Below are 12083 nucleotides of genomic sequence, written 5' to 3' on the forward strand. Positions count from 1 at the left end.
TCATCTTCTTTATATCTTCATCTTCTAAAAAGCTTTATATTTTGCCTTCTTAATATCTTCATCTTCTTTATATCTTCATCTTATTTATATCTTCATCTTCTAAAAAGCTTTATATTTTGCCTTCTAAATATCTTCATCTTCTTTACGTATATCTTCATCTTCTTTATATCTTCATCTTCTAAAAAGCTTTATATTTTGACTTCTAAATATCTTTATCTTCTTTATATCTTAATCTTCTAAAAAGCTTTATAATTTGTCTTCTAAATATCTTCATCTTCTTTATATCTTCATCTTCTAAAAAGCTTTATATTTTGCCTTCTAAATATTTTAATCTTCTTTATATCTTCATCTTCTTTATATCTTCGTCTTCTAAAAAGATTTATATGTTGTCTTCTAAATATCTTCATCTTCTTTATATCTAGAACTTCTTTATATCTTCATCTTCTAAAAAGCTTTATATTTTAACTTCTAAATATCTTTATCTTCTTTATATCTTCATCTTCTGAAAAGCTTTGTATTTTGTCTTCTAAATATCTTCATCTTCTTTATATCTTCATCTTCTAAAAAGCTTTATATTTTGCCTTCTTAATATCTTCATCTTCTTTATATCTTCATCTTATTTATATCTTCATCTTCTAAAAAGCTTTATATTTTGCCTTCTAAATATCTTCATCTTCTTTATATCTTAATCTTCTAAAAAGCTTTATAATTTGTCTTCTTTATATCTTCATCTTCTTTATATCTTCATCTTCTAAAAAGCTTTATATTTTGCCTTCTAAATATTTTAATCTTCTTTATATCTTCATCTTCTTTATATCTTCGTCTTCTAAAAAGATTTATATGTTGTCTTCTAAATATCTTCATCTTCTTTATATCCAGATCTTCTTTATATCTTCATCTTCTAAAAAGCTTTATATTTTGACTTCTAAATATCTTTACCTTCTTTATATCTTCATCTTCTGAAAAGCTTTGTATTTTGTCTTCTAAATATCTTCATCTTCTTTATATCTTCATCTTCTAAAAAGCTTTATATTTTGCCTTCTAAATATCTTCATCTTCTTTATATCTTCATCTTATTTATATCTTCATCTTCTGAAAAGCTTTGTATTTTGTCTTCTAAATATCTTCATCTTCTTTATATCTTCATCTTCTAAAAAGCTTTATATTTTGCCTTCTAAATATTTTCATCTTCTTTATATCTTCGTCTTCTAAAAAGCTTTATATTTTGCCTTCTAAATATTTTAATCTTCTTTATATCTTCATCTTCTTTATATCTTCGTCTTCTAAAAAGCTTTATATTTTGCCTTCTAAATATTTTAATCTTCTTTATATCTTCATCTTCTTTATATCTTCGTCTTCTAAAAAGATTTATATGTTGTCTTCTAAATATCTTCATCTTCTTTACGTATATCTTCATCTTCTTTATATCTTCATCTTCTAAAAAGCTTTATATTTTGACTTCTAAATATCTTTATCTTCTTTATATCTTAATCTTCTAAAAAGCTTTATAATTTGTCTTCTAAATATCTTCATCTTCTTTATATCTTCATCTTCTAAAAAGCTTTATATTTTGCCTTCTAAATATTTTAATCTTCTTTATATCTTCATCTTCTTTATATCTTCGTCTTCTAAAAAGATTTATATGTTGTCTTCTAAATATCTTCATCTTCTTTATATCCAGATCTTCTTTATATCTTCATCTTCTAAAAAGCTTTATATTTTGACTTCTAAATATCTTTATCTTCTTTATATCTTCATCTTCTGAAAAGCTTTGTATTTTGTCTTCTAAATATCTTCATCTTCTTTATATCTTCATCTTCTAAAAAGCTTTATATTTTGCCTTCTAAATATCTTCATCTTCTTTATATCTTCATCTTCTAAAAAGCTTTATATTTTGCCTTCTAAATATTTTCATCTTCTTTATATCTTCGTCTTCTAAAAAGCTTTATATTTTGCCTTCTAAATATTTTAATCTTCTTTATATCTTCATCTTCTTTATATCTTCGTCTTCTAAAAAGCTTTATATTTTGCCTTCTAAATATTTTAATCTTCTTTATATCTTCATCTTCTTTATATCTTCGTCTTCTAAAAAGCTTTATATTTTGTCTTCTAAATATCTTCATCTTCTTTATATCCTCATCTTCTAAAAAGCTTTATATTTTGACTTCTAAATATCTTTATCTTCTTTATATCTTCATCTTCTGAAAAGCTTTGTATTTTGTCTTCTAAAAATCTTCATCTTCTTTATATCTTCATCTTCTAAAAAGCTTTATATTTTGTCCTCTAAATATCTTTATCATCTGAAGTTTTATATTTTGTCTTCGAAATATTTTCATCTTCTAAAATGCATTATATTTTGTATTCCTGAAGAATTTTCTGCTTGAAATTGTAAAAGACAAATTGTTTTGGATTGGTCTAACGGATGTGGATGGAACCTGGAGATGGGTGGATGGAACGCCTTATGACATAACTCCAAAGTAAGCCATCGAAACCCTAAATATCAAAATCCTTCTCACATATCTCTAACACTAAGATCTGTCAAAAATAATCTGAAAAGGTCGCACCAGGTTGGATACTTGTGCTGAAGTACATTGTTATTTTTTTTTATTTACTCCACCCAGAATTTTACAACACTTTTTTTTTTTTACTAAGGACATTATAATATACATATCATCAGTAATGATATATGAGTCAGTCCTTATGGGTCAGTCCTTCTAAGCACAGGGTATCAGAGTGGGGGCTGGGTAGGGGGACTGCTGCTGCAATAAAAGGTTCCAGCGGGGTACTGCCTCTTCTCTGCATCTACTTGGTGTGCTCCGTCTTACCTCTTGATGTTAATACAAAGGGAATATCCCAAAAACCAAGGTATATCTAAGCCAAATATCTCATTTTCTGGATGGATATGAGAATTTTACTAGATCTGTGAATTGTATTTTCAATTCTTTGATACCCTTAGTATTTTCTATTTCCAGAACTCGTTGATTCCTGACATATGTAGACAGACCCAGCGAAAGGAAGTAAAGGGTAGGACGGGGCTGTCACGTACCTGGAGGTGGAGCCTGACATGGAGAGGACGGCAATCTCTTACACCCCTGGCCTGGTACCCCTGATAAAGTAAACAGGAGGCACTGAAGCCTGGAGTAGCATGAGTGCATAGAAGTTCAGATGTGAAGGTTGCAGATGCGAGGTCTGTGTGTACTTGGATGCAGGCTGCAACATGACGCAGGGCAGCAGGTACTTTTTAGTCTGGCTGGTCACAGGCAGGGGATGCTTAGCAGTCTGGAAGGTCACAGGCAGCAGGCACTTGGCAGGCTGGAAGGTAGCAGACAGCAGGTATAAGAATTGCTGGACAAAGAACAGGGTCAGGCAAGCCGGGTCGGTAACTAGCAGGCACGTCAGGAACAGAGCAGTAGGCAGCAGAGTAGTCAGGTTCAGGCTGGAGTTGACAACGGTAAACAGACAGACAGAGGGAGCAAGCAGAGACCTGGTCGAAGAGCAAGCCAGGGGTCAGTTCAGGCAGAGTACAAGCGTGGCCAGATGAATCTGAACAGCAACAGAGTTTAAACACCAGGAACAGGTAGCAGGTAGAAGAACGCTACCATAAGACAAGGTCTTAGTGCAGCAGAGGTGTTTGTTTAGCCCACCTGGCTCCACTTTAGCGGCGGGCATGCATGCCAGCATGCACACGTGAGTCATGTCAAGTCTTGACAAGGCACAGGTGCGTGAAACTCGTTGTCATGGTGATGCGACCACACAGCAATTGGCTTGCATTCCATGCACCCCTTAGTTCCTGCGGTCTCAGCTTGCCTACCGGCCAAGGCAATTGACGCCATCGCTGGTTGCCTCTGCATAGGCTTGGTCCTCCTGCCATTTCACCATAGTCCTCTGAGGCTTCGGCTTCCCTCTACCACCCAGCCATCCCATCTGCCTTGCAACATTGCAGCCCTTATGGAAGCTTGGTGGCCCTGCATTTAGTTCCAGCTGAGGACTAATTCTCCAATGGAAGACATTGTGGGGAAGGTCCAAACATGGCTAACCCTAGGACCTCTTGTGCCAGGAAAGATTTTGTTGTCTGTGATGGCACCAACCTGTTGTCCACCCTCTAGCAGAGGACATTCTTACACTTCCCTTGCCTGGCACAAATCCTCAACCTGTTGGTGCAGTGGTTCCTAGTCAAGCCTGGTTTACAAGATTTTCTGAGGCAGGTAAAAAAGAATGCATATCCTTTTGAGGTTGGTCATTCTCAGAGAGTATTTGACTAGGTAAAATTCAGCAGCAGCTCCACCTGCCCACAAACTGCCTGATACGTAATATGCCCACCAGGTGGAACTCAGCCTTAGCCATACTGCAGCAGCTGCACGTGCATCATCGGGCTGTAAATGAATACCATGTCAGGTGCTCCTTATTCAGAATGCATGTTCCAAATAGTCACCATTTAAATATGCAACAAGAATAGTGAGCCATGGCAATGTGGGCATCAGCGACATTATCCCTATAATGTTCCTGCTGGTGAACACACTGCACTATGCAATAGATGGAGAACTGGAGGCACACCAGCCGGAAGAAAAGGAGGACTTCCTGTCTTCTCAGGGCCCGCTTTTTACTGACACCTCCCTATAAGCCGGAACACGAAAAAGAGGAGGATCACGGTGCCAGCATTTAGAAAAGATGCAGTAAAAAAAGACAATATTTTTTTTATTTCTCAATTAAATATGCCTGCTCTCTCCCACTGAAAAACAAAAACTATCAAAAAAAGCTTCATATATTCTGTTGCAAATATGTAAAAAAAAAAGAAACATTCTTAACCCACTGGCTAACCAGGCCTTACAAGTTTAAATTCAATTTTTGCTAGAAAATTACTTAGACCCCTCAAATTTTATATATTTCTTTTTTATAGCAGACACCCTAGAGAATAAAATGGCAACCGTTGCAATATTTTATGTGACACTGTATTTGCGCAAACTCAATTTTACACACTTTTTTAACCACTTAAGCCCCGGAAGATTTTACCCCCTTCCTGAACAGGGCCTATTTTGCGATTCCGCACTGCTTGACTTTAATGGACAATTGCGCGGTCTTGCGACGCTGTACCCAAATGACAAAAAAAAGAGTGACAATTTTGCAAAAATAACAATATTTTTCACATTTTTTTATATGAAATCCCCCCCCCAAAAAAATGTAAAAATCTAAGTTTTTTAACATTTTAGGCCAATTTGTTTTCTGCTACATATGTTTGATAAAAATAAGCGTATTTTGATTGGTTTGCGCAAAAGTTATTGCGTTTACTAACTAAGGGAAAGATTTTTGTCATTTTTATAGTTTTTTTTTTTAACGAGTAATGGCAGCGATCTGCGATTTTTTTTTTTGCGGGACTGCGACATTGCGGCGCACAGATCGGACCCTTGACTGACATTTTTGACACTTTTGGTGGTACCAGTGACATAACTACAGTAATCAGTGCTATTCATATGCACTATTACTGTAAAAATGACACTGGCAGGGAAGGGGTTAACTTTATTGGAGAAGGAGGGGTTAAGTGTGTCCCTAGGGGCGTGCTTCTAACTGTTATGGGATGTGGCTGTTTGTGTAACTACAGAGATATACGATCTTGCATAGCAGGACCGCATGATTTCTGCACTTACACAGGGAAGAATGACAGGCGGCTTTGTTTACATTAGCCGCCTGCCTTTCTCCCTCTGTAACGGACGATCACGAGTGACCGGCGACATCGCGGGGATCACAGCAAGCGATTATTGTAAGAAATAAAAAACCCAGTGGTGATTAAATACCAACAAAAGAAAGCTCTATTTGTGTGAAAAAAAGGAAACAAATTTCATATGGGTACAGCGTTGCATGACCGCGCAATTGTCATTCAAAGTGTGACAGCGCTGAAAGCTGCAAATTGGCCTGGGCAGGAAGGGGGTAAAGGTGCACTGTAGTCAAGTAGTTAAGGAAAAGAAAAATCCCGTTGATCTGCCCGAGGACCGAAAGTGACGTCAGAGGTCCCTCCAAGGGCATAGATTCGAGTGGGGGGCCATCTTGCTCTCACTCTTGCCTATCCATCCAAAGGATGTGATCGTTTATGGGTTTACTAACCATTCCAGTAAAGCGGAAATGACTGGAAAGCAGCAGGAGGGGGCACCTTTCCCGCCACCCCTAAAAGTGATTACATGATTAATCCTCTGCCAGGCTCATTTTTTGCAGATGCCGAATCGCCCATAACCCTGGTATCAAACATCAAAGTAATAATGTATATGTGCTGTGAGTGGTTAAATCTGCCAGCTCTCTCCCTCTGAGCAAAAAAGGAATACATATCGTCCAGCAAATCAGTTCTATTTTTCTGGTCTTTTGCTCTGAAAAAGTACACTTTTATTTTCATTTCATGATAAAATCTGCTTAGTCTCTCCCTCTTCAATTGAGGCCTAGTAAAGAAACTTACATTTTGTACAACACATGTGTGCAATATTTCTGGATGTTGGCTGTTATATAATAAACTGAAATATGTTTTCACAATAAAAATGTTCTCACCTGATCCTCTAACAAAGGGTTTCTCAACCAGGGTTCCACGGAACCCTGGGGTTCCTCCAGAGGTTAGTAGGGGTTCCTTGAGCAACGAGCAAATACTGCCTCTCAGATGAGTTCCCAGTGACACCATTGATCTTTTTAGCTATCTGTAAGGGGGTAATTCTTCCCAATGACCACAAGTGTGAGGAGCATTCTTCCCACTGACCATCACACTAATGTATCATGAGTTATAAATATAGACATTTTTAGCAGGGTTTACCTGAGACCAGAAGGTTATTTCAAGGGTTCCTCTGCGTTGAAAAGGTTGAGGAAAGCTGCTCTAACATACTAGCCAAGTATAAATGCTTACATGATGTGCAGGGAATCTATACTATGTTTCTGGCTGCTGTCTTTCAAAAAATACACTACAATGGCTATTTCTTGAAGGAAAGAATTACTTATCTCTCCCTCTTACATTGCTGCCTGGTACCTAGTCAAGCTGCTTACATACTCCACCACAGGGATATGCCAACTGTGGCCCTTTCAGATGTTGCAAAACTACAAATCCCATCATGCCTCTGCCTCTGGGTGTCATGCCTGTGGCTGTCAGAGTCTTGCTATGCCTCATGGGACTTGTAGTACTGCAACATCTGGAGGACCACAGTTTGCATAACTCTGCTTTACAGCCGCTGTGCTGTATGTTTGACTGTTGTCTCCACAACCTGGCCCCATCATTTATTTCAGCATAACAAATGCCTTATCTTTGGAATTTTTGTTTGTAGTTTTGAGATGTTTTTGTTCCCTGTCCCCGTTAGCTCGCGCGCAGAAGCGAACGCATACGAAAACCCCGCCCACATATGTAAACGGTGTTTAAACCACACATGTGAGGTATGGCCGCGATCGTTAGAGCGAGAGCAATAATTTGAGCCCTAGACCTCCTCTATAACTCTAAGCTGGTAACCTGTAGACATTTTAAAAATGTCGCCTATGGCGATTTTTAAGTACCAAAGTTTGTCGCCATTCCGTGAGCTAACTTTACTGTTTTCTAATTTTTTAATTAAAAAAAGTGAATTTTTTTTTAAAAAAATTGCGTTTGGAAGACCGCTGTGCAAATACGGTGTGATAAAAAATATTTCAACAATCTCCATTTTATTCTCTAGGGTCTCTGCTAAAAAAAAAAATGTTTGGGGGTTCTTAGTAGTTTTCTAGCAAAAAAAAAAAAAATATTTTAACTTGTAAACACCAAGTGTGAAAAACAGGCCCGGGGCTTAAGTGACTAAACACGCAAGTTGGGTTGTTGCCGGTTAACCACTTGCCGACCAGCCGCCATAGTTTTACGGTGGCAGGTCGGCTCTGTCCCGTGAAACAACGTACCTGTACGTCGTGATGCCGGACCACTAGTGAGGGCACGTGCGCGATTCTGGAGGAGTGCACATGCACCGATTGACTACAGGAGGAGCTAATCAGCGGGTCCGGCGGGCCCCTGCAATCACTCCCCGTGGAGACAGAACAGCGGTCTGCTGTTGTAAACACGGCCCGACCGCTGTTCTTTCAGTAATGAACACAGGGATCCTGTGTTCCTCTTATTTAGGAACACAGGTCTCTGTGTTCATGCAGTAAGCCCACCCCCCCACACACAGAAAACACCCCCTAGGGACACACTGAACCCTTTGATCGCCCCTGGTGTTAATCCCTTCCCTGCCAGTGTCATTAGTACAGTGAAAAATACATCAATTTTATTTGGGTACAGCGTCGCACGACCACGCAATTGTCAGTTTAAGTATGGCAGTGCCGTATAGCAAAAAAAAAAATGGTCTGGTCATTAAGGGGGGTAAAACCTTCCGGTCCAGAAGTGGTTAATGTAAGCCAAGGAATAATGCAAGCATTGCAATATATTATACTGTTGTTCTTGGGTTTAGATATACTTTAACACCCACTATTTATTTATTTTACTAGTAATGGCGGTGATCAGCGACTTGTAGCGGGACTGCGATATTGCGGCAGATAAATCGGACACTGACAGTTTTGACACTTTTTTTTTCTTGGGAATCTGTGACACCAATACAGTGATCAGTGATAACAAAAAGGCATTGTCACTGTACTAATGACACTGGCAGGGAAGGGGCTAACATCGGGGGCTATCAAAGGGTTAAATGGGTTCCTAGGGAGTGCTTGCTAACTGTGGGGGGAGGTGATTGTACTGTGGGAAGGCAGAGATCCTGTGTTTCCTGCTTAGCGGAAACACAGGATCTCTGCCTTCCCTTGTCACAGAACGGCCACCTGCCTTGTTTTGCCTGTGCCTCCCAACAATCAGCGGGTCATGGCTGGACATCGCTGATCGGCTCCCGCCATGTCCAATCACAGCGGGAGCGGGTCACCGGCGGCACGCATGCGCACCCCAGATCTGGAAGTGCAGAATTGCGTTCCCCATAGGTGTGCACAGCCTATTGCATTAGGGTGTGCAGCTCAAAGCATGTGCGCATGTGTATATATGTATACTGACGGTGTCACTAGAGCAGTGGGTGGTGTCAGTAGGACAGAGATTAGTGGTTTCAGGTTAGTGAATGGTGTCAGTAGTTTTTATTCATAGTATTTTATTATTATTATTTTTTACATTTTTTTTTTTTTTTTTTTTTACGAGCCCCGTCCACGTGGGGTGGTCAGAAAGAGGTTGAAGTGATTCAAAAGGTAAAACCTTTTTTTTTTTTTTTTTTTACCTTAGTGCATTCCCTGCATTAACCACTTCAGCTCCGAAAGGTTTTAACCCCTTAATGACCAGGCCATTTTTTTGGGGATTCGGCACTGCGTTGCTTTAACTGACAATTGGGCGGTCGTGCGACGCTGTACCCAAATACAATTGATGTCCTTTTTTTTTTTTTTTACACAAATAGAACTTTCTTTTTCGTGGTATTTGATCACCTGTGCAATTTTTTTTAGATTTTGCGCTAAAAACAATAAAAGAGCGACAATTCTGGAAAAAAAACAAAAACACAATAATTTTTTACTTTCTGCTATAATTACTATAATTATATTAATTATAATAATAATAATTATAATAATTATATAATTACTATAATTATAATTATAATAATTATAATTGCTATAATATACATTACAAATAAAAACAATTAAAATCATTTATTTTATTTTTTTATCGGTTTAGGCCAATTTTTATTCTGTTACATATTTTTAGGTAAAAAAAAAAAAAAATTGCAAAAAGCGCATAATTGGTTTGCGAAAAGTTATAGCGTTTAAAAACTACGGGATAGATTTATGGACTTCTTATTTATTTTTTTTTTATTTTTTTTTTATTAGTAATGGCGGCAATTATGGATTTTTATCGGGACTGTGACATTGCAGCGGACAGATCAGACCCCTAGCTGACATTTTTTTTACATTTTTTGGGGACCAGTGACATTAACCCTTTTTAAGACCGGAAGGATTTGGCTGCTTAATGACCAGGCCCTATTTTGCGATTCGGCACTGCGTGACTTTAACGGACAATTGCACAGTCGTGCGATGCTGTACCCAAACAAAAATTGACGTCATTTTTTTCCCATTAATAGAGCTTTCTTTTGGTGGTATTTGATCACCTGTGCGATTTTTATTTTTTGCGCTATAAACAAAAAAAGAGCGACAATTTAGAAAAAATAACAATATTTTTCACATTCTTTTATATGAAATTTTCAGGAAAAAAAATGTAAAAATCCAAATTTTTTAACATTTTAGGCCAATTTGTTTTCTGCTACATATTTTTGGTCAAAAAAAAAAATCGCAATAAGCGTATTTTGGTTTGCGCAAAAGTAATCGCGTTTACTAACACTACAGGAAAGATTTATGTCATTTTTATTGTTTTTTATTTTTTTTTTTTTTACTAGTAACGGCGGCGATCTGCGATTTTTTTGCGGCAGACAGATCAGAACCCTAGCTGACATTTTTGACACTTTTGGGGGGACCAGTGACATTACTACAGTAATCAGTGCTAAAAATATGCACTGTCACTGTACTAATGACACTGGCAGGGAAGGGGTTAACTTTATTGATGATCAAGAGGTTAAGTGTGTCCCTAGGGGGTGTGATTCTAACTGTGGGGGGGTGTGGCTTGTGACGTCCTATATAGCAGGATCACATGACATCTGTGATCACTTCAGGGAGAATGACAGACGGCTGTGGTTACATCAGCCGTCCGTCCTTCTCTGTCAGCTGCGGGAGATGTTGAGTGGCCGGCGGCCTTCAGAGCCGCTGATCACACACGCTGGCTCCCCGAGGAAACGAGCGGGGGCATGAGCGTGCCTCCAGCGGCACGCGATTGCCCCCTAGCTCCTCCTAAGGTGAGCACCCGTACATGTACAGCCCTTTGCCTGGGAGTGCCACTCTCTCAATCTGGATCCAGTGCTATGCCCGACTGCATCTCTTCCCTCCCTTCTTCATCTTCTCAAAGGAGACTCAGGCAGCCATTGGCTCCTGCTGCTGTCAGTCAAAGCATGTGAGGAGAGAGTAGGGGGTGGCTGAGGTGTGTCTATGGACACATACAGCCCAAATTGGGAGCACGTCCGCACATGTGCCCCCCCCCCCCCCCATAGCACACGGCTTGCTATGGGGGCACACACAGAAAGGGAAGAGCGGGCTGAAAAAGAAAAGGTAAAGGGGAACTCTGTGCAATATCATTGCACAGAGCAGGTAAGTGTACCCTCTTTTTTATTCTAATAAAAACATTTACCCTTTACAATCACTTTTATTTTCATTTTAGGTCCTAGTTCTACACAGTGTCTATCTTGGCCTGATCAATATTATCTCTCCTGTCCTTCAGGTTCTGGAGGAGCAATCAGCCTGATGAATGGACGGGTCATGGTTTTGGAGGAGGGGAAGACTGCGCTGAGATTGGGATAGACGGTTATAATGATAATCACTGTTCCCAGGACTACCAGTACATCTGTGAGCAGAAGCTATACTGATCTGGACTGATAATATCTCCGTCTGCCTTTTCTCCTCCTCCATCATACTACAGCCATATAGACTCTTCTACTGTATTAAATAACCCTGCAGGATATGCTAGGGCTTGTAGTTCCTCTAGGAAGGAGGCTATAAGAACGTCCATGCGCAGCCTGCAGTTTTAACTCATGAAATAAATGAAGAGTTCTCCTACTTGTTATCAGCTTAGACGGTCAATATTCCCTCTCAGCCTACCAGTCCCCTCCATCCTTTTTCTCATTCCCAGATGTCCTCGCCCCCCTACATTATTACCAAGTTCCCATACCCACCCCTGCCACAACCTTCACATCCCTCCTACCCTTTTTTTTTCATTACCAAACTACCACATACCCCACCTCATCCTTATCATTGTCATCTAAAGCAGGGATCCTCAAACTATGGCCCTCCAGCTGTTGCGGAACTACACATCCCATGAGGCATTGTAAAACTCTGACATTCACAGACATGACTAGGCATGATGGGAATTGTAGTTCCTGAACAACTGGAGGGCCATAGGTTGAAGACCCCTGAAGCACTGGGTTCCACCACCTCCCCTTTAATGAGAAATCTCCATAGCTACCCCCACTCCATCCCATAACCTCATAAAT

At 39.3% G+C, this 12083-nt stretch overlaps 1 protein-coding gene across 1 annotated transcript in view; it reads left to right on the forward strand.

Moving 5' to 3' along the window:
- LOC309554195 (C-type lectin domain family 10 member A-like) overlaps positions 1-12083 on the forward strand; it is a 1138017-nt gene that overhangs the window by 62230 nt on the left and 1063704 nt on the right. The window lies entirely within an intron of this gene.

Source organism: Pelophylax lessonae (assembly GCF_965119305.1).
Source record: "Pelophylax lessonae genome assembly, chromosome: 4".
NCBI lineage: Eukaryota > Metazoa > Chordata > Amphibia > Anura > Ranidae > Pelophylax > Pelophylax lessonae.